General features: G+C 44.0%; 1 protein-coding gene across 3 annotated transcripts in view; it reads right to left on the bottom strand.

Annotated features, from left to right (window-relative positions):
- Nucleotides 1-27,121, bottom strand: part of Rab30 (RAB30, member RAS oncogene family) — an 88,494-nt gene that overhangs the window by 42,396 nt on the left and 18,977 nt on the right. The window lies entirely within an intron of this gene.

The following is a 27,121-nucleotide window of genomic DNA, read 5'->3' as shown; positions in this document are numbered from 1 at the left end:
GATAGATAGATAGATAGATAGATAGATAGATAGATAGATAGATAGATGATTGATAGGTAGATAGACAGATAGATAGATCATACATACATATATAACCTAATATTTTTACTGTGTCTGATACTCTAACATTCTATGAAATGGTAAAAATACAAGCTACTTGAAGATTGGGATTAAGGTGACACATTCAGTGCTTACACGGGTCTGAAGCATGTTCAGTTTATATTCTCAGCATCTCCTGTTCAGCATCAGCCTCCCACATTGATCCTGCATCTCCATTAGGAGTCTGCCTAGCTATATTCCTGAGCAATAAGGATCTTGAGCTCCCGACCTCCCTTGGGCTCTACTCCCAGCAGATCTGCAACCAGTGTCCTCTGGACTTAAGGACGGCTCTCAAAAGTACCCAGCACAGTGGGAAGGAGATCCAACATGACTGAGGAACACACCATTTCCCAACGGTAGGGAAGAAGTGGTGAGAAGACTAGGCAACAAAGGCAGTGCAATGCGAAGAGCAAGGGGCTGGGCATCTCGGGGGCCGGCAGGAAAGCCTCGGAAGGAGTGGCATTAAAAATGATCGACTGAGGTCGGACACAGTGGTGCACGATTGTAATCCCAGCACTCGGGGAGGCAGAGGCAGGTGGATCTCTGAGAGTTAGAGGCCTGCCTGGTCTACAAAGTGAGTCCAGGACAGCCAAGGCTACACAGTGAAACCCTGTCTCGAGGAAGTAAAAAAAAAAAAAAGAAGAAGAAGAAGATTGACTGGAGTAGTGGAGCTGTTCCCCCACTGTGGTCCTCCTGAGATGCAAAGTAAAGCCAGTTGCCTACTACTGACCCCTCCAATAAGTCTGAAGTAAGAAACACTGTGACTGTTTAGCCCGGCACTCCCAGTTTGCTCTACCAGTAGCTCTGTGTACCTTTCCTCCTGAGGGATATTTCCAACATTTGTGGGAACATACTTTAAGAGACAACATGCTGTTATCCTCCTTTCATGGTTACGTTTTCATTTTGAACATGACCTCAACACAGATCATAACCCTAACATCACATTTTTCAAGAATGCATTCAGCAATTTCCAAAACTCTCCTGATGTTTTGTCCGAAGAGAAAAAGCAGAGGCGCACACTACATGTGTATCTGTCAATGCAGAACAAACTATGCCCTTCAGGAAGGCAGACCCTAACCTTTCTCTCAGGGGAGGAAGAACACTGCCCTTCTGACCAGATCAGCATGCCCCTGTTAGGATGTTTACACACACAAAGCTGTCCTCTTCCCCTCCCTCTTCTCTAACCTGCTGACTAGATTATAAAATCAGACTTGAACACAGAGAGAATAACATCTCATTACAAGCCCACAAAGCACACTTTGCTGTTTAATATTTACCACATGGAGAAGAGTACAGGGAATCATAAGAAAGAAGGGGAGTTAGTCTGATGGGGAAAGGATAGGAGCTCCACAGCACCAAATATATCTGGGCATAGGGTCTTTTCTGAGACTGACATTCAACCAAGGACCATGTATGGATATAACCTAGAACCTCCGCTCAGATGTAGCCTGTGGTAGCTCAGTAACCAATTGGTTTCCCATAGTGAGGGGAACAAGGACTATTTCTAACAGGAACTCAATGACTGGCTCTTTGGCCTCCTCACCCCCCAAGGGAGGAGCAGTCCTGTTAGGCCTCAGAGGAGAGCTTTGCAGCCAGTCCTGAAGATACCTGATAAAACAGGATCAGATGAATGGGGAGGAGGTCCCCCCCATCAGTGGACTTGGAAAGGGGCACGGTGGAGATGAGGGAGGGAGGGAGGGACTGGGAGGGAATGAGGGATCGGGACACGGCTGGGATACAGAGTTAACAAAATGTAACTGATAAGAAAAAAATAAAATTAAAAAAAAAAAAAAAGATAAGAAGGAAAAGGCCCATTGTACATTTGCCTGTCCTACCCTGAAAGCGCAATGCTAAATTATCCAATCTGCAAGTTAAGAAATGTATTCGGAAGACCTGGAGAGGACAGGAGCTCCACAAGGAGAGCAACAGTACCAGAATATCTGGGCACAGAGGTCTTTTCTGAGACTGATACTCCAACCAAGGACCATTCATAGATATAACCTAGAACCGCTGCTCAGATGGAGGCCATGGCAGCTCAGTATCCAAGTGAGTTCCCTAGTAATGGGAACAGGGACATGAATTCAGTGGCTGGCTCTTTGACCACCTCCCCCTGAGGGGGGAGCAGCCTTGTCAGGCCACAGAGGAGAACAATACAGCCAGTCCTGATGAGACCTGATAAGCTAGGGTCAGATGGATGGAAGGGGAGGAGGACCTCCCTATCAGTGGTCTTGGAGAGGGGTTTGGGAGGAGATGAGGGAAGAAGGGTGGGATTGGGAAGGAATGAGGGAGGGGGCCACAGCTGGGATACAAAGTGAATAAACTGTAACTAATATAAAGAAAAAAGATATATGTTCGGGGCATTGTAATTGTATTTACAATGCAGAGAAGAATACTATGAAAACCTGCTCCACAGGCCAATAGGGCAGATGGACAGGGAAAAAAAGCCACAGTACAGTAAGCCAAGTGTAGGTAGAAAAGGCCAAGGAGGCAAAAAAAAAAAAAAAAAAAAGCAGAGATTCCCTATGGTACTTCAGAAGATTTCCCAGTGTCCACAGGCTGGAGAGATGGCTCAGAGGTTGAGAGTGCTGGCTGTTCTTCCAGAGGTCCTTAGTTCAGTTCCCAGAAACCACATGGTAGCTCACAACCATCTATAATGGGATCTGGTGCCCACTTCTGACATGCAGGTGTGCATGCAGACAGAACATTGTACACATAAAAAATAAATAAATCTTTAAAAAAGTAAGTTTTTAAAAAGTAGGCAAATAAATACATATGCAAATAAATAAAAAAGGGTCTGAGAGAGCTGAATACTACAAGTTGAGGCAAGACTGAAAAGGAAAAGCGAGAAGCCAACTTCTGGAGAAGCTGGCTCACAGAACTGTGTCTTATTTTGCATTTTCCCAAAACTATATAAAAATTCAATAAAACGTTCTCTTCCTCCCCTCTACTAACAAAATCTGAGTACAGACACAGATTAGAGAAGAGAATGGTATCAAACCCAGGGAGGTTGGGAGGAGATGAACACGGAGTGATAACTGGAGAATTCTGAATCCTGAAACGTCTGCAGTGAGAGTCAAGACTCAGCTGCTTAAATGCCAGAACCCTCTGCAAGGCCAGGACGCAGGCCCTTCTCCTACTAAGCAGCAGCTAGGATGCCAAGATTAACAACACAGGGGAAAGCTGCTTAAGGTCGTACATCTCCACCCTCCTCCTCACTGACCAAACTCTGGGGAGCATCGTTAGGAAAGTCTACATTTGCTCCAAACAACTCTGGGGAAAAGGAGTCAAGGCTAGAGAGACAATAAAAACATCCATAACTGGTCAGGGGAGTGCCTGAGCAAAGAGAACAGGGTACTTCTTCTGCACTTTTGACATCATTGGGATTACCCATAGTAGGAAGGCAGCATGTCTCAACCTGGGAGTGCCCAGAGAGGTAGGGTAGGAAATACATCACTATAGCTACCAAGGTACAATGGATTGGCCCTCCTGTTCCTCCTCTGTCAGGCAGAATCTCACTCTACAAAAAGAGTAGAGGCAGCCAAGAAAAAACCTGGAGACACTGGCATCATTGGATCTCACAAAGAACCCACAGCATCTCCCTACAGTTAGACCAGAGATAGTCATCTGTATCCTACATTTGGACTTTCTGGACCACATCTTTAAATAGCTTTCCTGAAATAGAATTCACATATCACACAATTGATCTTCTAAAGCATACGATCCAGCATTTTAAAACTATATTACAATCAATTTTAGAACACTTTCCTCTCCCGCAAAGAAACTCTATCCCTATTTGCAACCACTTTGCATCATTCCCCATCATCCAGTTCTGGGCAGTTACCAATCTATTTTCAGTTTCCACCAGTCTACTCTGGTCACTTCATAGAAATGAAGTCATGTTCTATGTGGCCTTTACTGAGCGGCTCCTTTTCACTCTCTATAATATTAAGATTTTGACAGCCTCCCTGCCCCCCCTACTCTTATTCCTGAGAAACATAGCCAAGGAATCACATTCAGAGTGACTTCTTAGGAAAAGCACCTTGAAAAAAAAGTTGATGCCACATGGAGAACAAGGAAGGCCACCACTAATATTCTCATTAAAATAATTAAATAAGCCAGGTGGTGGTGCAAGCTTTTAATCCCAGCACTTGGGAGGCAGAGGCAGGTAGATCTCTGTGAGTTCAAGTCCAGCCTGGTCTACAGAGTGAGTTCTAGGAGAGATGGAACCACACAGAAAAACAGAATAATAACAACAACAACAATAATATAAATAAATGAGATGGCTTAGGGATGGCTGGAGAGATGACTTAGGAGCTAAGAGTGCTTGCCGCTCTTGCAGAGGACCTGGGTTTGGTTCCCAGGATGCAAACAGTGGTTCACAACCACCTCTAACTTTAGTTCTGAAGGATCCAATACCCTCTTCTGGCCTCTGGGGTCACCAGCCACACAAGTACACATACAAACATGAAGGCAAAACACTAACTAACACACATAAAAATTTTAAACCTTGCATATTCACAAAATAAACCAGATAGTTTAAGAAAAAAAAATACTATGAGAACAAAAAGAGTTCTTAGAAACTGACAACACAAAAAGAAAAAATTTAACTCAATAAAAAGATTAAAATATAAATGTTAGGAAATGCATAAAGCAAAATCAAAAGATAAAGACATGGAAGACAGAAGAGGAGAGTTATGAACATTCTGCTAGACCAGTATAATGGGCCTATAGTTGAATTAAAATAAACTCCCAAGAAAGGGAAAAGAGCAAAAAATGAAAGAAATGTCATAACAATGTTATTCAATAAAACGTCAAAGAGCGAAAGGATTTGGATTGCCATGTTGAAATGATGCAGCTCAGCAAGCACTGTAAAGGTTTAATGAAATCTCAGAATACGGCAGACAAAGAAAAGATTCCTTCCATAAGCTGTCATTCAGGGGAAAAAGCAAAGAGGCTCTAAACAGAGCATGAGACATCTGAACCCTTCTGGCTTCCTTCTCCACAGCAGCAAGATGACGGTGGAGCAATATCTTTAAAAGGCAAAGAAAAACGACTCCCAACACAGACTGCAATAGCTATGTGATGGTTCATCTTCCACTGTCAACGTGACTGGGTTTAGAATCACCATGGAAACACACCTCTGGGATGTCTATAAGGGTATTTCCAGAAAGGTTTAACTGAACATGAAGACCCACCCTGGATGTGGGCAACACCACCTAGCGAGCTCTGATTCGGCGGAATAAGAAGAAAGCCTGTTGGACACCAGCAGGCTCCGCTGGTGTTCCCTCTGCTTCTGGAGCGCTGACACGGTGCGCTCAGCTAGCGGCCTGAGGCTCCTTTCTCCATGACTTCCCTGTCATGAAAAAGTGTACCCTCAGATGGGAAGCCACAAGAAATCCTTCCGTTACCTCTGCTGGGTATTTTATCATGGCAACTAGAAAAGTAACTAATGCAGTAGGCAGAGCATAACTCAAGTCTGAGAACAGAACGAAAGCACTTCCAAGCATACAGGATCAGAGGAATTCATATTCCATTTGTTTCTTTAAAAATGCTCTCAGAGGATGCCCTTCATCAAGTGATACACAAGAAACAGAGTTCCAGGGCAGGAGGCCCCCAACATGACTACCACACACAGAGGCCAAGCATTCATGCATGTTGAAGACAGTCATTACCAACTTACTCCATTGCCAGTAAATCCTTTTGGTGTTATGGTTCTGTTTTATATGTATGAGTATTAAATTTCAAACACAAAGAGACCCTTCCTATGCCCAACATCCAGATTCAAGTGTCAAGAACTTGGCATGTTCACTTATCTACCACATTTATTTTTGTTTAAACATTCAATTCCACCTCATAGAACTTCATCTTTCTCAATCTCAAAGTTCACTGTTATATCACCTCTCCTTTAAAATACTATTATCACTTCTAAAAATATCATTAACTCATATTTATCACCAAACAATCCTTAATAAAATTTCCCCAAGATTTTTTTTAATGCCTTCTTGAAAATAGAGGTATAGGTTCTGAGCTGGTGTGTTCCACCATCCCCCCCAAAAAAATCATATTGAGAGTGCTAACCAACTCCCAAACCCTCAGAATATAGCTATAATTAGGGTCAAAGCTTTTAAAGAAGTAATAAAGTGGCCCCAATCTGATTGGTATCTTTACAGAAGAGGTGCCTAGGACACAGATACAGGGGCATTCCAGAAGGAGATGGCAAAGGAAAAGGCTTCAGGGGAAGCTAACATACAAATGCCTTTTCACTGGTCTCCCTACTTTCAGAACTGAGAAAAGTTTTTGTTTAAGCCCTCCAAGCCTGTGGTACTTTGCTATGGCAGTCCCAGCAAATGAATACATGATCTATCCTAAAACAAAACAAGATTCCCACACTTCTGTCAGTCAGTTTTGTTTTGTTGTTTTTTTTTTTAAGATGGGGCCTCAGTGCTACCACTGAATTCCTCAGCCAAGCAATCCTTCTGCCTCAGCCTCCCAAGTACCTGGAGGTAAGGATATACACTACCGGGGCCAGCTCTGGCTATAATTCTCAAGTCATTACTTCTTTTTATGTCATTAGCTTGTTTCAGAAGCCAAGCCAGTTGTCAAGAGAATGCCCTACATTCTGAATTTATGGGTTTGCTTGCTCGGAGTACCATTCACCCTGTCATCTCCCCCCTTGTTTCCAGGAAATCCAAGCCCTGGTGCTTGACTGGTGTCCAGGGTCAACTGTTAGGTCAGGATAGTCCTTGGGCACTCCTGCATGCTTTCCTTCACCTGACAAAGAACACATGGGAAATGTGGACCAGTTGCTCTCTGCTCTCCACCTCCTCCTTGGTGCCTATTTGGGTGTAGGGATGGTGTTCACTCCAGCTCTCAGGAGTTTGACTCTGAAATACATCCTAAGAGCTGGAGGAAGGCCAGGGAGACTAGAAAAGACCATACAGTCCACTCTAGGACCACATTATAAGCCTCAGATACCCCAGCAGCAGACACCCATATATCCCGAGGCTACCCCAGCAGTGAACACCCTTATATCCCTCACATGGGTACTCAATGTTACCCCTAAATGCCCCCTTAGAACCTCATAATCCCCAAGAAGATAAGAGCCAGACTGACCTGGGGCTGCAGCCATTAGGCTTGTGCTTGCTTCTTTAAACACACACATACATAAACACACACACACACACACACACACCACAGCATATATTTAAGTACCAACACAGCTGGTTAAACCACAAAGAAAAGTGAGGGAATGATGAACACAAAAGTCAGGATAAGCACTGTTTCTGGGGTAGAGGGGACAAAAGCCATTCCTAGGGAGTCAACAACTTTCATTTAATTAACTGAATGATGCTTCATCATTTTCATTTTAATCTGAGAGCTTAAAGCACTCCTGGGTTTGTGTTATGTTTCAGATTAATTTGGTTTTTTTGGGAACAGTCCACTGCAGCTAGGACATGGGGTTTACAGATAAAGTTACAACAAGAAAGACTAGAAATGGAGTTTACGAGAAGGCAGATGAGCACCTCAGGGATGCTCTTTTGGGGGCATCATCAGGGAATATTTATTCCCAAGATCAATTAAGACAGTTTTCTCGAAACCTATCCATCAGGAATGATTAAAGAAAAACCCTTTCCTTCTGCTAAATTACCTAGCGATGAAATATCTGACATCTTAAACTTCTCCTTGAGAAACCCAATAATACGGCTTGATATATTTTTCCAGTAAGAAGACTTCCAGCTTGCCCCAGGGAATTCCTCTCCTCAGAGTCATAAATGGCATAAAGCTGGGAGGAGGCAGAACAAATGCTTCAGAAGACAGAACTGGGATACAGCTTGGTGAGCTGGAGTGACAGGTCAAATCTAGCCCAATTTATAATAACATCCACCGTTTGTTAAGAATATAGGATTTGCCAAGAGCTTTACATAATTTGTCTTATTTAATCCTCAGAAGCACACCGAAAAGTCCAGGCTGGGACAGGAAGCAATACAAGGTCACAGAGCAAGTTAAGGGCAGAATCACAGGTCACCCAGCTTCCCAGGTTCCGGGTTCACTCTCAAGTGAGATTCCCTCAGCAACCAGAAACTAACATTAAAAAAAAGCTCACCACCTTTAGAGAACTGGCCCCGACCCTGACCCAGACCCCTTTGGGCACAAAAGGGCATCAAGCACCATCAAAGAATGATCAGGTCAAGCTGATTCCCTTAATGGGGAAGCCACCCATCCCCAGCTTGGCCATGTCTGCTGTCTCGTGTGTATTTGGGACTCAGCAAACTCAAGCTTCACAGTTTAGGGGGATCCCCCTCCACACAGACCCCCTGAGCAAAACCCCTCAGCCAGGCTGTTTCCCACCTTCGATTCTCTCCTCCTGGGGCCACTGGTATTTGATGAGTGTGAGGCTGAGAGAACAGCACACGCAGCTACAGCACAGTCATATCCGATGGAGCAATCTCAAAAGACAGCCCAAGAATTTTAATGAAAACCAGAAAACCCCTGGCTGCAAGGCAGGACTGCAGTCCAAGCCCGAATGCCCCTCCCTCTGCAGCTAAGAATCCCTGAGCCAGCTTCCTCCCGGAGTGCAGAGAAAGAAAAAAAAAATCCATTCTGCATTCAGTACTGCCTTTCACAGCAGCAGCTTCTGGGATTTTTTAGGTTAGAGCAAGGCACATGCTGACTGCAACAGGACCCAGGACCCCAAGAATCACAGGGTGTGGCTACAGCAGATCTGTGCCAACAGATTATGAAAGAGTCTTTTTTTTTTTTTTTTTTTTTAAGGCTTCTCTTTGCTTCTGCCAAAGCTGCCTGCCTGCCTGCCCACAGCTGCATACAAAGCTAGTGGAGAATCTTAACAAGCTGAAAGGGAAGGGATCAGATTTCACAAACTTGAGAGCTGGAGGGGAAAGACTCAGGCATGTCTCTGGAGCACTTAGTAGTCAGTGGTGCTGACCTCAAGCTTGCGCTCTCTATGCGGTGGGAATTGTGAACTGCGTGAGGTGGAAAGGTTGTGTAACTTCTTCAAGGTACCAAGTGAGGACCCGGACGGAAGCATGAGCAGAGCACATCACATGGACAGACTCCAGGGCTTGAGATGGCAGCTTGCTTACTGACTATTTGCCTAGCAAGCGTGAAACCCTGGGTGGTTGGGTCCTTAACCCACATAACCCGGGCATGGCGGCACATGCCTGTAATCCTAGCACTTAGAGGCAAGAGAGGAGCAGTTCAAGGTGAATTTAAGGTCAGCCTATACAACAAGAGTCCCAGGGGAGAAAGAGAATGAAGACAAACTAAAGCCTGGCTCACACCTGTACTCCCAACACTGGTAAGCGGAGGTAGGAAGGGTGCTGTGAGCCTGAAACCAGCCTGGACTTCATACTGAATTCCACACCAGACAGAGCTACAGAGTGAGCCCCTATTCTCAGAACAAAACCAAATGGTAGTGCCTGTAAGGCCATGGGTCTGAGCCTCAGCACTGGGGCTCAACACCCTGTCTGCCTCCCCTAATGAAAACAAGGGGGGTGGGGGAAGAACTCACTAGCCAACCGCTGGCTACATGCCTGGCAGTAAGCTAAGCTTTTCGATGGCATTCTATCATATAATCCTCAGAACAATAAGATAAGATAGAAATCACTTTTATCCCCAATTTACCCTGAAAAAAACTACAGCTCTGATGTTAACTGGCACCAGGATTTTAACCCTAGGCTATCTAATGCCCACATTAAATGCTCCAGCAGCCTACAGAAGCAAACAGCTTAGGCCATCATGCCAAGCAAGCAAGCCTCACAGAGATTGCTCCTTCTTACTTCAGTCTCCCTTCTCCTCCCCCACCCATACCCTGCAGCAGAATGATAGAAATGATAGAACCAGAATGATAGATCAGCCCTGGGAAGGCTGATCACTACACCTCTTCTTTCTCAAGCACAAGGGCTATGCTGACTCTGCGTGTGTGGAAAGGGAGGCTGCCACCATCATCCAGGGAACCCATGTGCGTGAGACAGACAACCCCTTCCTGCTCGCTGCTCCAGCGGCCCACACAACCTTAAGCAACCTCCATCCAACCCCACACAGGTTCATTTTGTATTCTTCACAGGAGACTATGCCTCTACCTGGTCTCCTGTGATTTCCCAAGAGAAAGGACTGTCTAGACAGCGCATCCCAATCCATGTCAACAACACAGGGAGCCGCGTGTTGCCAGGCAGGTTTCCTCACACAGGTCTCACAGACTGTGTTCAGTCCCCCATGAAAGCTCTGTGCTTGCTATTCCTGGGAGGTCATACTGAGCACCACCCAGTCCAACAGTTCATACACTGAGTTAGAACCACCTTCCGAGCCAGGCAAGTACCTCCTGAGGAGAGCATTCCACACCAATATGGCACTCTCATTTGTAGGCCACACACACCCATGGCACAGCACACACAGTTCCATGGAGCAGGCTACACCTTGAAAAAACTTCCCTGCAGACATCGAGGCTTCATGGTGGCTTTGAGGTGGATTAAGCGGGCATATGCCAGGCAGCTGGTGTCTTAACCTTGGGAATATCCTGTCAGGCAGACAGCATTGCTATTAGGCAGAGGCAACAACTGAAGGCTGGAGAGGTAGTATATAATCTGCCTACAGTTGCACAAAAAGAATAATGGCTCACGTTCAAATTTGATTTTGTTTGTTTATTTTGTTTTGTTTTTCTCTGTGCAGCGTTGGCTGTCCTGGACTCACTTTGCAGACCAGGCTGGCCTCAGAGATCCACCTGCCTCTGTCTCCCTGAGTCTGGGATTACAGGCATGCAACACCACTCCCAGCCAAATCTGATTTTTTTTTTCAGTCTGTTTATTTGATTGGTTTTTGTTAGTTGGGTTTCAGTTTTTGGTACTTGTCCTAGTGGGGAGCTGTTTTGTTTTCAAAAGGGCATTGTGAAGCCTATCCTAGTCTAGAACTTGTTATAAAACTGAGACTGGCCTTGAACTCATGATTCTTCTGTCTATACCTCCCAAGAGCTGCGATTATAGGAATGCCCCACAGCACTCAGCCTTTATTATAAAATTCAAGCTGGCCTTGAACTCAGGGCCTTCTTGCCTCAGTTTCCTGCATGCTGGGATTACAGACAAACCCTACCACACCTAGTTTCAGATTCATGGGGAAGGGGTTGTTGTTTTGTTTGGGGGGTTTTGTTTTTGTTTTTGAGACAGGGTTTCCCTGTATAGCCTTGGTAGTCCTGAACTTGCTTTGTAGAGCAGGCTGGCCTCAAACTCACAGAGGTCCGCCTGCCTCTGCCTCCCTGAGTGCTGGGATTACGGGCATGCACCACAGCACCAGGTCCGATGTGTTTTTAATATGATTTTAACACCCTTTCATTCTGGCTAATAGATGAGAAGCAAGGCAAGCCTCTTTTGGTTCCAGCTGAGACACAAAAGATGAGGAGTCAGCCACTTAGGAAATTGTAGTGTGGGCAGAAGGAACAGGAAGAGCAAGGATTAACTGCAGGAAGGGGCTGGAGACTGCCTGGGAACATGAAGAGACTAAGCATGAGGGAAGAAGGTTCAGAGGAGGCAGGGCCTTGTTAACCATGACAAACAGTTTGATTGTGTTCTGAGGGCAATGGGAAATAAAAGGCAAGTTTAATGGGAAAAAGACATGATGTGACTCATGTTTTAAAGAGATAATACTGAGCTGAGGAGCTCAGTCAGTAAAGCATTTGCTGACCTGAAGTTGATCCCTAGAATCTGGCAGCGGTGGGAGGAGGGAAACAAGCCCTGATGATCACAACATTATAAAATCATCATTGTGTATGCAGGACTTCAAAATAAATTAAAGGAATGTTAGGGCTGGCGAGAGGGCCCAGCAGGTTAAGGCACTTGCCACTAAGCCTGACACTAAAGGGATAGACACTAAGTTCTATTCCCAGAGAGCACTGACTTGACCTCCATACTCATTCCACATTGGGGAAAGACGACATCAGAGAGGCAAGAGTTGGAATGAGGAGAGAAAGGGCCACAGTGGGGGTAGCAGAGATAGATTTTATATTTGCAGATATGTGGGAGTGAAAACACTTGCTGGCGGGTGTTTTCACGAGAATGGTGATAGATACAAACTCATAGTCTCTAGATTGAGCAACTGAGTGAGTGGTGGTAACTTCTCTATGTCTATGAGTTCGAGGACAGCCTGGTCTACACAGAGAGTTCCAGGCCAGCACTGTCTTGCTAAACAAACAAACCAACCAGAGGTACCATGATAGCTCAGTGAGTGACTTATTTGCCACACAAGTATAAAAACCTTAGTTCAGATTCCCAGAACCCAAGTCAAGCTAGACACACTATCATATGTCTATGATCCTAGTGTTCCTATGGTAGGATGGAAGATGGAGACAGGAGAATGCCCAGAAGTTCATGGGCCAGCTCAGCTAGCTTGGTATACACAGCAACACACAAGAAACCCTGTCTCAAACAAGATGGAAGGATCAACATCAAAGGTTATCCTCTCTCTACCACACACACACACAGAAACACACAGAAAGATTTAAAAATATAGCCAAATAGATGACCACTTACCTAGTAATTAGTGAGAAAGAGTTAAGAATTGAGTTCAACACAAAAATCCTAACCTCTTGGTTTCTGAAGTTTTAAGATAGGATTAGTCTAGCCTTCAATCATGGAGTTTCTCCAACAGGGCAGAAGTTCCTTGGTGTGTCTTGTTTCTCAGAAGACGTGTGAGGCTATTAGATAGTTTCAGCCATTACAAAAGGAACCCTGTTTCACTTGTGTTATTCAAGACCTTGAAATTTTCTCTGCTGTAGGTAGTGGCTCAGTTAGGGAACTGGATAGCCATGGCTGCAATGTTTTAATTAGCTCTATATCCTCTGGCTAGTTGCTAAAAATCACTTTTTTATTTCTTTTTTTAATTTTATTTTATGTGCTTTGGTTTTTTGCCTATATGTATGTTTGTGTGAGGACGTCAGATCTTTGAGTTACAAACAGTTGTGAGCTGCCACATAGGTGCTGGGTGCCCAGGTCGTCAGGAAGAACAGTCAGTGCTCTTAACCACCGAGCCATCTCTCCAGCCTCTAAAAATCATTTGTGTCTCCATTTTTCTCTTTTGAAGCCATATGTACATAATTTGGGGGAGGAGGGAAGGAAGCAATCAACTATTGAATTCAACATTTCAATATTGAATTTTTACTTTTTAAAATATTTATTCATTTACTTATTACAATTTATTCACTTTGTATCCTGGCTGTAGCCCCCTCCCTCATCTCCTCCAAGTCCCATCTTCCCTCTCTCTTCCTTCCCAAGGCCGCTCTCCTAGTCCACTGATGGGGGAGGACCTCCTCCCCTTCTATCTGACCCTAGCCTATCAGATCTCATCAGGACTGACTGAATTGTCTTCCTCTGTGGCCTGGCAAGGCTTAAAAACTTTTTTTTTTTTATTTTAAAAACAGTACATTTTTAGAATAGTTTCTGACTGAAATTTTACTTAATATTTCTTGAACATATAGGTGAATAATTACACGAATGATTTCAAACAAAGAAATTGAATTTCTGGCAGGCAGAGCACTAAGAAACTAGCATTGAAGAGAATTCATGGCCCAGTGAAATGGCTTAAGGAGTGAGCCCAGCTGTGGCACAAACCTGCTGACGTCGCTTTCGAGCTCTAGTATTATCTAAACTGGATGAGGTGCTGCACACCGTAATCCTACACTGGGCAGGTAGAGTCAGGAGGCTCTAACCTCCACATTATCCTCAGCTACACTACAGGTTGGTTGGAGGTTAACTTGTATACACAAGACCCTCTCTTAAATAACTCAAGCAAAACTACATATTCCTTCAGTCAGGCAACATTCTTTTATATGATCATTGAACTAAATTAGACACACTAGATACAAAAGTATATAACAAATCTATGTTCATGTAATTGGAAGAACATTAACCCTAAACATTCAAACAAATCTGCCTTAGGATTACTACTCCTGTGATGAAACACCATGACCAAAAGCAACTTGGAGAGAAAAGGGTTTATTTTGCTCACATTTCCATATAACCCTTTATCTTCAAAAGCAGCAGGGGCAGGAACTCAAGCAGGGCAGGAACCTGAAGGCAGGAGTTAATACAGGAATGCTGACAATGGGGGAATGTTGCTTACTGGCTTTGCTCCTACTGGCTTGCTCAACCTGCTTTCTTTTGGAACCCAGGACCACAATGGGCAGGGCCCTCCCACAGCAATCACTAATTAAGAAATGCCTTATAGGCTTGTCTACAGCTGATCTCAATGGAGACATTTTCTCAAATGGGGTTCACTCCTCTCAGATTACTTACTCTACGCTGTGTCAGAATAAAATTAACCAACACGATATCTATCTGCAGGACATAGTACCCCATGACTGTGAAACCTGTAGACTTCTACCTCAGCCAAATGATACTTCTACATGCTTTGTCTTCTGATACAATGAGTGGCAAGTTCTACTATTCAGAACACTTGCCCAAAGTGTTTTGTTTGCCTACAATCATAAAGAAATGATTAGGTATGTTCAGATTGTGAGAAGATAGGCTAAAAAAACATAAAACGCTGCATACCAAAACAAACCTCCTTTTAGATACTTGTAAGTTTAAAAACATTAAAGATACATAGCAACTAATAAAAATAATATTGTAGATATAGAGAAGGAAAAAAGGAAATAAAATTATGCTCCCCCGCACTCCCCAGTATAAATGTGCATTTATAAAGAGACAGCGCAAAGGTAAGGCGAATGGTAGTGCATGCCTGTAATCCTGGTACCTGGGCCCAGGAGTTCAGAGTCATCCTCCACGTTATATTCAGCTCAAGGGCAGCCTGCACTTCATGAGATCTGTCTCAAAAACCCAAGGGAGGATGATAATGACATAGAGATAAAGAGATGACAAAGCAAGTGTAGGAAAATGTTAAAAATTACTAGTATCTAAGTGAAGAGGTTTTGAACTTCATTATACTAATACAGTTTTATTTTGAATTTCTTTTAAATAAGAAGTTAAGCAGAGGGCTGGGCAGATAGCCCAGTGAGTAAGTACACTTGTTGCTCAAGCATAAAGACCTGAATTCAAGTGTCCAGCACCATGTAAAAAGCCACAAGTGCCTATAATCCCAATACTGTGGGGGCCAGAAACAGGAGGCTCAATAGAGCTTGGTGGCTGCCTGATTAGCTTTAGGTTCAGTCTCAAGGAAATAAGGCAGAGAGTGATAAGCAGGGTACCCAATGTTCCCCCTCACCTACACACACACACACACACACACACACACACACACACACACACGCAGGCTACATACACATGCGCACAAATGTACAATCACTCACTTGTATACATACATTCACACCAGTATCTACCACACACACCCCCCCAATATATATCACACACACATACACAAAGTCAAACAGAAAAAAAAAGTACACAGCTGTCTCCATGGTGACACTGACTCTTTACTTCCAAAAGCAGGAAACTCCAGGCAGGAACATACCATTCTCCTTTCTAACCAGCCCTAGCCCCTTCTTTATTACTGGAAAGAACCACTGCTGCTGAAGGGCAAGGGGAGGTTACAATTATACAAAGATGGCGGATGGATGATAGTTTTTATTATTTTATGTGTATGAGGGCTTTGCCTGCATGTGTTTACGTGCGCCTCATGCGTGCCTGGTGCCCAAGGAGGTCAGGAGAGGGCATCAGATCAGATTCTCTGGCCTGGACTTACAGACAGTTAGGAACTGCTATGTGGTACCAAGAATTGAACCTGGGTTCTCTGCAAAAGCAAGAAATGCTCTTAAGTCCTAACCAACTCTCCAGACCCAACTGACACAGTTATACAATAGATTAAAGAGATATGAAAAGAAAACAAAGCTCTGGAAAGAAAAAAAAAAAAAAAAGGGCAGGTCACCAAGCTATTTTGTATTTAAAAAGAATTGCCCACAGATTTCTCTGTTTTGAGGGATTTCTCAAATGCCTACGAATAAGAGTATCTCACATTCCATCTCTGCCCTTGAAGTCCCTGAAGAGTCTTGCCAACAGAGTATAAATCTGTCATTCCCCCGCCAGCCTAATAAAGCCTCCTTTATTTAACTTGGATTATCCCTTAAATGATATGAAATAATTATAAATATGACATATTGGCTTTTATATGAACCCAGGGGCCTAAGTTCAAAGGATACAGAGCTGTGAACTCAAATCCAAGGACCTTGGCCATATATAGAACCTCTGCTTACAATTAACAACAAACAAAATCTATGTTACTCTTTACATTAAAAAAAAAAAAAAAACAGTAATCCAGATAGATGATTATATTTAGAACAATATCTGTAAATCTATTTTAAAGTCTTTGAGTTAGATGGAGAGTAATACATAAAGCATAAATAAATCTGCACAAATCTCTGTCCTCAATTAAATATATACTGGACCCACTCCTCCCAAGGCTCAGGGGTCATTTTGGAAGAGGGAGCAGAAAGACTGTAAAAGCCAGAGGAGGTGTGTATTGGCTAGTTTTGTGTCAACTTGCCACTAGCTAGAGTCATCAGAGACAAGGAGCCTCAGTTGAGGAAATGCCATCATGAGATCCAGCTGCCATGAGATCCAGCTGTAAGGCATTTTCTCAATTAGTGATTAATGGGAGAGGGCCCAGCCCATTGTGGGTGGTGCCATCCCAGGGCTGGTGGTCCTGGGTTCTATAAGAAAACTCCCATGGGAAGCAAGCCAGTAATCAGCACCCCTCCATGGGCTCTGCATCAGGTCCTGCTTCCAGCATTCTGCCCTGTTTGAATTCCTGTCCTGACTTCCTTCATGATGAACAGTGATGTGGAAGTGTAAGCCAAACAAACCCTTTCCTCCTCATCTTGCTTTTTGGTCAATGGTGGATGACTACAATCAATCAGTGTTTCCTGGACCCTACAGGGCAACTGCACATACGAACTCACAGTGGCTGCAACACTGTGCACAAAACCTGTCAAGCCCTAGCCTGACCAAATCCTAGCATGGAGAGGGGAGCTGGGTACGAAGTCGCATCCTCAATCAAGGAGCTCCTGGCAGCTGTTAGCTGCTGGCAGAGGGAAAGTGTGGTGGTTTGAATAGGAACAGCCCCTTTAGGCGCTGACATTTGAATGCCTCATCATTAGGGAGTAGCACTACTTGACAGGGATTGGGAGTGACCTTATTGGAGGAACTGTGTCACTGGGTGTGGGCTTTGGGATTGCCAAAGCTCAAGCCAAGCCCATGCTGTGGTCATGGTGTCTCTTCACAGCACTAGACACTGACTAAGATCGAGAGTCGGCTAACTGTAGCCACAGGTAAATCAACCTTGTTCCGGTAGGAGGCCACACATCCATCTACTTGGGTAGCACAAATCGGTCTCGTTGAATTTTTTTAAAAAGGACACACAAAGCTGTGTGGATGAGGAAGTGAGGATAGATCAAGAAAGAGCTAGGGGATAAAGAAGTACAAAAACACATTGTATTTTTAGTTGTATAATTCTCAAAAAACTAATAAAATATTTATACATTCCCATTTATGTATTTTAATACATGAAAAATAGCTATTACCACTGTCAGGTGAGTAAAGCATTCAGATTACATAAGAAACGGGAGGAAAAAAAATAAAGGCATTGCAACATCCTATGCATTTAATAAGCTGCTTGCACCTATCTGTCAGTGTATTTGTTTTAGGCATTATTTGGCATAGGGTAAAATCCATGTCTGATTTTTCTTGCAGCATTCCTTGGTCCTATGGCCCACAAACCCCAGGATGCCTCAGAATACAGTTTGAAATGACAGCTTTAAAATGGCTAGGCAATAGGTAACTCCTCCCCCGCTCACAGAGAGAACCTCCTAGCTGCCCACACTAACTTTTTCAGGTTCAGAGGCACCAGCCAGGCTGTCACGCCTTCAAGAAACCTATGATGCTCAATAGAGTTCTATTGTGCACATTAGCTTTTGTAAATGTTCAGAAGCACTGGGGTACAGCAGTGCAGACCTATCATCCTAACACCTGCAAGTTTGAGGCCAGCCAAGTATATAGAGTGAGATCTTATCAAAATAAATACTTGAATAAGTATCAGGAAAATGGTAAAGGCAATGGCAGAGTCATCAGCTTTCCCAGCCCATGTCTACACACTAGCCTTTCTGCCTCATGAAGAGACTAGACACCAGAAGACTTGGACATGGGTCTGGCTCAGCCAGCGAGTTCCTGTTTCCTTGTCACCAGAAGTATCAATCATTGAAAGAAATACAGACTTTCTGGCCCACTCTTCTATAGGTATTAGGTAATCTGTACATGTGAAGGCCAGAATGAGAAAACACTGATGGAGGAGGCATGGTCCCTGCCCATGAGGTCCTACAAACTAACAGAGAAGCAGCAGAGGCAGAGCTCAAGTGCACACTTAGCCAAGGTGGAGTAAATGGCACTTGGGCCTGAGCCTGAATCCTGACTCTTCCACTAACCGGGTGGAGTATTTGGCAACTTTTATTTGATCTCTCCAGATTTAACTTCCTCTGCTACAGTACAGGAATGGAAGTCATGCCAATCACATTGAGCTACTGTTGGAAGTTAAATAGATAATGTGTATTACTCTGCAAGCTACAGTGAACTGTATTGGCTACAGGTATTAATTATGTATGACTCTGACCCTGGAGTCCTACAAAATGAGGTACACAGCATCCCTCGGCTTCATGCTCTCTGTCTGTCACATGACAGGAGACGGCTTGGTGATCCTAAAATTCCATCAGTGTCTACAAGATTAGAAAACTTCCATGATCTGGCTTGCATGGTTTTATATGTTTCAGTGTCACTGCTCAGAAAAACTGGTTCTAAACTGCAATTGTCAAATAATTCATTTTTCTCCAGTGGCTATCTGAACTTTTTGTTTTGTTTTTTGTTTGTTTGTTTGGTTGGTTGGTTGGTTGGTTGTTTTTTGAGACAGGGTTTCTCTGTGCAGGCCTGGACTCGCTTTTCTCGAGACCAGGCTAGCCTCAAACTCACAGAGATGCACTTGCCTCTGCCTCCCAAGTTCTAGGATTACAGTCGTGCCTAGCTCATTTTAGTTCCTTTAACCTCATTATTACACATGCATACATGAGATGTGTCCTCAAAGAAAGAAAGCAGCAGCTGCGTGGGAAGCCAAGCATCTGCCCCACTCCTTCGAGTCGAGGAGTGGCTTCTCAAACCTAAGCGTGGGAGGAAGGTAATGAGTAGACGCAGGCAGGAATGCCCTCAGGTGCTCTTACACTCACTGTTTACCTCTTTGTGCCCCTTTCCCTTTGTCTTCATGCTCACACACAACACCAACTGCCCTGATCCACAGCTGAGACTTTATTGCACTTGATTCTGCATCCTCAACCCTAAACAGCATCCCTGCATAAGGGATAGACACACAATACTTCACCGCCTGGGAGTCACATTGTCTCTGGACATATCTGCAAAGTACCTCAGCACGGCTCCTTTATGATAAGTCACCAATCCCACTCTGTTAAGAACCAACTCTGACACTGGGGAAGGACGAGGACAGGATATTCTTCTCACTCATTGGTAAAATGAGAGGAATCTATTAGCTCAGGGCTCAAACTACAGCTTGTGGGCCATGAGCCTAAGCCTCTACACCTAGCTTGGAATGATATTTTACATTTTCAAAAGATTATAAACATACACCGGACACTCTATGCGATCCCCAATGCCCATTATGTTTATATGTAGTATATGCTTTTTCTGGCCGTTAAAAGAAAAAGCCTGCTATGCCCTGGATTAAACCCTGACGTATTAGCACTCTAATTCTACCAGGTTTTCTTACATCCCAATCTGATTCTGACCTTCCACACCAAGCACTGCCAAATCAGAACGACACTGGAGACACAACAGAAGTCACGCTGCTATTTGTTTAATTGGCTAAATGGTCTCTGAGGCAACTATCCCAAGAATTAAATCCCCCTCCAATACAGTAAGTTAGGTCACTGTGTACCAAAAGATAAATGAACGCCTCCAGGGAGGCCAAAATGAGAGGAACAAACCCAAAGAGCTTGACTTCAGACAGCAGTAAGGACCCAGAACTCAGACAACCAGGATCAAGACTCACCTTGCTCCATTAAATAAAAAATATATGCAGGCGTCCCAGGAACAACTCACTTTGGGCAAATTACAAAGCTCTCAGGGACACAGATCATCTAAACAGATCATCTTCACACTCATGGACACACTGAATAAATTCTATCTACAACAAAGCACATAAAATAACTAAGCTCACGACATTCTGTTTCTGTTTCCCCCTATTGTTGTTAAGAATATATAATACCAAAATAAGGAATTCAACCATTTATGTCAGGGCAGAGAGCCAAGGAAAGCCTAGGATATATGACCCTATTAACACTAATGGAAATGTGAACAAGGTAAAAGGAAATAAAGCTCCTTGCCCCATCTCGAACTACATGTTGTTTCCCAGAATAAACAGCTAGCAATTATTCATTTGATATGCCTCCTCTGCACACTGATAAATCACCAAACAGCATAAAGTGTTTGCTGATTTCAAAAACTAGCTTACTCTCTTTCTCTTGCTCCTCCTCTATTTATAAACTTACAAGTTCTGAAGAGGGTTAGGGATGTCCCCCCTTTCCCCGAGTCAAGCTTCTCTTTCTATGTGTACATTAAGCTATCACTGCTGTCAACTTGCTATTAAGTAATCACAAAGTTGGTCTAGAAACACCTCCCCACTCCATTTCTACTCTTCTCTCCAGAAGCTTCTTGTGTGACTGGAGAGGCTGCTCAGTGGCTCAAAGCACTGGCTGCTTATTTCCAGAGGACCACCAGTTTGATTCTCAATACTCACATGGTGGCTTACAACCATCTGTAACTCCAGTTTGAGGGGATCCAGGTCTTCGGGCTTCTGAAAGCACCAGGCACTCCTGTAGTGCGTATACATACATACATACATAAAATTTAAAATGTTTAAAAAAAAAAAAACAAAAACTCCTCAAGGATTTCCTCTCCCAGAAGACCAGAGATGGCTCTTCCCCCTCAGGGGGCCCTGGGCCCAAAGGCAAGGTAGATTCACATTCCTTAACATTTCCATCTCTCCCCTAACAGTCACCACTGCCAAGTACCCTGCGCTGGACAAGCTGATGTAAAAAGACTGAAAACAAAATCCTGGCTATCTCAGTGTTCCTGTCCAGCCTCTACATAAGCCAAAAGAGAGAATAACAGAAATTTAGTTTTTGTTTCTGACTCATTAGGTAAGCATGAACTAGCCAGAAGAGAGACATCCGACATTGGCCCTCCCTGTGAATCTCTCTCTCTGACCCTCCATCAAACATCTTTATCTCCCAGAGTGTTTTTATTTTCTTTGTGGTTTTTCTAAAATGGGTCCAGCCTTATCAACATCCTTGCTTGAGGGATAAAGATCCCACACTGTTTAAACCCTGGAGCTCTGGCTTTGTGAAGAGCAATCCTTGATCCCTGATCTCATCCCAAATAGCCTCACCCATATGTTCTCCAAAGTGCATTCTCTGTGGCTGAGACACAGCACACATGAGCTCTGCACGTGGCCCTTCTTGGCTGCTCCTCCCTTCTGCCTGCTGGGGCATGTGATCTGCAGAATTCATTGGAGCCAGAAGGAAAAAGTCATACAGTTAAAAAGAATCTTGCATGTGTGTGTTTATGTTCATGCATGTATGCTTGTATGTGTTTGTATACATGTGCGCCAGGTATTGCTATTGGGTGTCTTAATTGTTTCTTCATCTTATTTTTGAGACAGAGTCTGTGCTGGGTAGTTCCGTGTCAACTTGACACAAGCTAAAATCATCTGAGAGAAGGGAACCTCAATTATGAAAATGCCTCCATAAGACAAGCCTGTACAGCATTTTCTTAATTAGTGATTGATATGGGAGGGCCCAGCCCATTGTCAGTGATGCTGTCCCTGAACTGGAGGTCTTGGGTTCTATAAGAAAGCAGGCTAAGAAACACAGAGGAAGAAGCACCCCTCCATGGCCCCTGCATCAGCTCCTGCCTCCAGGTTCCTGCCCTGCTTGAGTTCCTGCCCCGACTTCCTTCAATGATGGACTATGCTGTGGAAGCATAAGCCAACCCTTTCCTTCCCAACTTACATTTGGTCATGGTATTCCATCATAGCAATAGAAACCCTAACGAGGACAGGGTCTTTCACTGAATTTGGACCACATTAAGCTAGAGTGACAGGCCAGAAAGACCCAGGGATCCTCCTGCCTCTGCCTCCCCAGGGCTCAGATTTCCTGCACAAGGAACTGGCTTCTCACATGGGAACTGAGGATACGAACTTGGGGCCTCATGCCTCTTTGACAGACACTTAGCCAACTGAGCCATCATGCCAGACCCACAAAAGGAATACTGTTAAAGGAATTACTTAATGTTTCTTTCTTCAAATGCAAACTGTCTCCAAAGTAAGATAAATCTGATTATTTCCTCACTTTATCTCTGTAAAAGATGTTTCTATGAAGAAAGAGGCACATGTGCGTCTTGAACATGGAGTTCAGTAGGAAGTTTGAGGGAAGTCACACAGGCCTTGAAGAACACTGCAACCTGCTATTGTTATCAGGTATCTATGGAAAGAATTCCATATTGACACTCAGAAGAGACTCCTGAATCTTGCCTCTGTAAGGCATAATCATTTTAACAGTAAACATAGCATAACCATCCTCACTCTTCCCTCAAAACTGGTCCTTTCTCTGCTTGGGACACCCAGGCACACCGTATTCGAATTGTAGGAACTGACTTTCACCAGTTCAATTGTTTACACAGTGGTCTCCGCACACATGCAACTTTTCTATCCCATGACTGTCCCTGGGGAATAAGGATCCCATCTTATTCCTTCCTGAGCCCTTAGTGTCTAACATAATGCCTGAAATATAGCTGGTGCTTCATAATAGTAGGGTGGAAATGGGAAAGGAGTTAAGGGAATGCTGTGGGTTAGATGCTATCATCCTAAAGGTCCACATATTATCTGCTTAGTCCCGGGCTATAGTGGGCCACAGCCAGATGGGGTGGTGTAGGCCTTTAATCCTAGCACCTGGAATGCAGAGGCAGACAGATCTCTGTGAGTTTGAGACCAGTCTGGTCAGCATAGCAAGTCCCAGGACAGCCAGAGCTACACGGTGAGACACTGATATTGAAAAAAAAAAAAGAGAGAGAGAGAGAGAGAGAGAGAGGCGGAGCCACAAGCAAGGGCTTTAGACCACTGAAACTGCCACCTCAGAAGACATATGGGCCTCCTGGGGTGAATTCTCATGAGAACAAGCTGTATTAAAGCTTGAGCCTAATCCCAGAGTCTCTTTGACTTCCGCTCACCACGTGCTCCCTTCCTGCCAGCACTCACTATTGTCATCCTTGGGACCCTGGCAAGAGCCTGTGCCATGCTTTTAGACTTTTACTCTCCAAAACTGCAACCTCCAAGAAGCTTTTTCTTCAGAATTGACTTGGCTCACCAAGTGTTGGGAGCCGTGACTCCAGCGGCCGGCTTTGGCTTTGACATTTAAATCCCGCGGAGAGATGGCTTTTAGCAGGCCTTTACTAAAGGCAGAGAAGAACTTGCAAGTCCATCTCCTTTTGTTTGTGACAGCAGGTGGGATAGCTTGTGAGGGTCACACCTCTTCCTCAGGCTCTTTGTGCAAATTAACCTATTGTTCTGAGATGTTTTACTGGCTAAAAGTAACTCCTGACATATAAAGGTCAGAGGGCTGGAGGCAGAGGAGGAGGCAGAGACTTGAGACTTGCTGCTTGCACTGCAGCCTGCCTTTTGCTGTGGCTGTCGAGTCTGGACCTTTAAAAAGTTTCCTGTGTGCTGTGTGTTTATTTTATTAATATTAATCCTCACTCCCGACTCAAGAACCGTTCGACTCTGCTGGCTGGCTCCGGCAACCCAATTTTTGTTACAGTAATTAAAATAAGAAAGAAAGAAAGAAAGAAAGAAAGAAAGAAAGAAAGAAAGAAAGAAAGAAAGAAAGAAAGAAAGAAAGAAAGAAAGAAAGAAAGAAAAGAAGGAAGGAAGGAAGGAAGGAAGGAAGGAAGGAAGGAAGGAAGGAAGGAGAAAAGAAAAGAAAAGAAAAGAAAAGAAAAGAAAAGAAAAGAAAAGAAAAGAAAAGAAAAGAAAAGAAAAGAAAAGAAAAGAAAAGAAAAAAGAAAGTTAAGAGCACTGGCTGCTCCTCCAGAGGACCCACACATGATCTCAGGAGTCAAATGGTGGCTCACAGCCATCTGTAACTCCAGTTCCAGGGTAGTTAATATCCTCTCTGGCCTCCACAGGTGCCTATGTGATGCACACACAAACATTCAGGAGCAAACACCCATACACAGAAAATTTATAGAAAAAGAAAAGGTTTAAAATAGGAAAAACAGTAAGAGCAGGGGAGGCAGCTTAACCTTAAAACAGTTATCTGATACGCACATGTTGTGTAAATAGATAGATGAATGGGGAGAAAACATGAAATGAGCAGTGGTACCAAGGATAAAAGTATAGAGCTTTGTTGTAGGATAAATGCCATCTTTTACCAGATTTAAAAATATTTTTCCTTGAGTGAGCTGTCCCAGAAGCAGAAAGACACACGCAGTATATACTCACTCATATAGACATATAACAGAGGATAAACCTACTAAAACCTGTACATCTAAAGAAACTAATTAAGAGAGAGAACCCTGACTAAAACACTCAATCCCCATCCCGAAAGGCAAAAAGGATAGACATCAGAAGAAGAAAACAGGAAACAACCTAGGAACCTGCCACAGAGGGCCTCTGAAAGGCTCTGCCTTGCAGACTATCGAAGCAGACACTGAGACTTATGGCCAACTGTTGGGCAAAGTGCAGGGAATCTTATGTAAGAAGTGGAAAATCATAAGATCTGGAGAGGACAGGAACCCTACAAGGAGAGCAACAGAACCAGAAAATTTGAACACAGGGGTCTTCCCAGAGACTCTTACTCCAACCAAGTACTGTGCATGGAGATAACCTAGAACCCCTGCACAGATGTAGCTCACGGCAGTTTAGTGTCCAAGTGGGTTACATAGCAATGGGAAGAGGGACTGTCTCTGACATGAACTGACTGGCCTGCTCTTTGATCACCTCCCCCTGAGGGAGGAGCAGCCTTACCAGGCCACAGAAGATGACAATGCAGCCACTCCTGATAAGATCTGATAGACTAAGATCAGAAAGAAGGAGAGGAGGACCTCCCCTATCAGTGGACTTGGGAAGGGGCATGCATGAAGAAGGGGCGGGAGGGTGGGACCAGGAAGGGGTGGGGGAGGGGCTTATGGGGGGATACAAAGTGAATAAACTATAATTAATAAAAAAAATATATTTTTCTCTTACATTTTAGCAGCTTAGGAATTAGGATACATTCCACACAGATGGCATCTTCACTTAGTGCCACCCTGCCTTCCGCCCTGATTTTGTCTTTCATTCTCAGGTATACATAAAATAGGAGTGCTTGTTAGAAATCATGGTATCCATAGACTCAGTGAAGTGTACTTATCTGGTGTGGCTTTGGTAAGGGAGGTTGGAAGGATGACTGTAATACTGTACTGACGTTTTCACCAGAGTAGAAATAATGGAAGGAGCTGGCCCTTGTTCCTGGCCGGCTTACCTGACTGTTTGTCCTAATGATTCTCTCTTCTCTAAGAGCAAAGTGAAGCTCCCACTGGGTAGGTTGATGCTGAATCACCTTGACTTTCTGGTGGCCAATGGTGGGCCAAGTGATGGCCACACGATCCAAACCAGACCAATCATTACTCTTTGAGATATTTTACCAGGACACAGCTGGAGTACAGGTCAGTCCTTTTCTCATAATTACAGCGAGAGCTAAAAGACCTGGAAACATAACCTGTGCACTCAATTTTTCTGCAAGTCTAAAGATAAGGAGGGGAAACCAGTGGCCTTGACTCTTGCCACTCGAGAAGCAAAGGAAAGGGACAGAATCTTGACAGTGTGGAGAGCCCGGCATACTTTATGTGCCCGAGCAACCCATTTTCCCCCTTATTAGACAAACAAGACACATTTCTTAGCATTCTTTACTGTTTAGTGAGACCACAGACTGGTTAGAGTTGGTGGAGCGAGTACACAAGAAAGAGAGAACTCCCACATGTTGCTCATTAAAACTTTCCATGGGGGGGCTTCCTAACACACCATTCAGAGGGGAAAACTCAGAATCTGGACAAGGCACAGGAAAAAACAGGAGTCTGGCCTCCCAGAACTTTGAAGGCAGCCTAATCGGAACAATAGGTTTCCTTGGTTAACACAAGTCCCTAAATTTGGGCTGTTCTACAACTAACTACTCATACATCCTGGTTTCAGTGTCCTTCCTTGAGGGGAAAAAAAAAAAGGTTCCTTTCTGCTCAAGTGAGAGTTAGGTTTCTTTCACTTACAGCTTCAGGAGTTCTAACAGCCAGGAAGAATAAATAGCAATCATTTGAAATGCCAAGGAGATATAAATATACGACAATCCCCAAATGTCTAGGAAACACCTAAGCATTTCCTCAGAACAAGGTGATAATTCCAACAAACAGAAGACAACACACAAAGACCCTTTCCTATTTCCAGGGGGTCCTAGCTTTAAGCTCTCCATTGTAAGCTTCCCTTTTCCGCTTCCTCTTCCCTTTAGAAACATACATCAAGTTGTAATAGCCCTGCCTTGGCATTTCCCAACTTTGGTGCCCTCAGGAGCTATCATCCAGAATGGAGCAAGCACTGTAAGGCTCACTAATCATAAGTAGCCACAGCTGCTGATTTAGAACCTACTAGGAAAGGGATCCAAATGAAACTCCAAGAATTTGACTCATGAGGCTGGGGTAAACAGTTCCGGGTATGAGTATAGGAGCCCACGCAGTGTTTGCAAGGATGAGTATTCAAGAGTCACCAAAGTTTGGCAGCATTCATAAGACAATAAATGAGAAGGTCACAAATAAACAGGAGAGTGATGCCAAAAAAAGCCACGTTGGCCAGTGATAAAGCCATCAGGACTTGGGCCAGCAGTGATAAAGTAAGTATGCTACACAGGCTCCAAAATGGTCTCTCAAGGAGCCAAATT

This window comes from Psammomys obesus, unplaced genomic scaffold (genome assembly GCF_907164565.1).
Source record: "Psammomys obesus unplaced genomic scaffold, mPsaObe1.curated_primary_1811, whole genome shotgun sequence".
NCBI classification, from domain to species: Eukaryota; Metazoa; Chordata; class Mammalia; order Rodentia; family Muridae; genus Psammomys; species Psammomys obesus.
The sequence above is the reverse complement of the archived record's forward strand: the minus strand, read 5'-3'. Positions and strand labels throughout refer to the sequence as shown.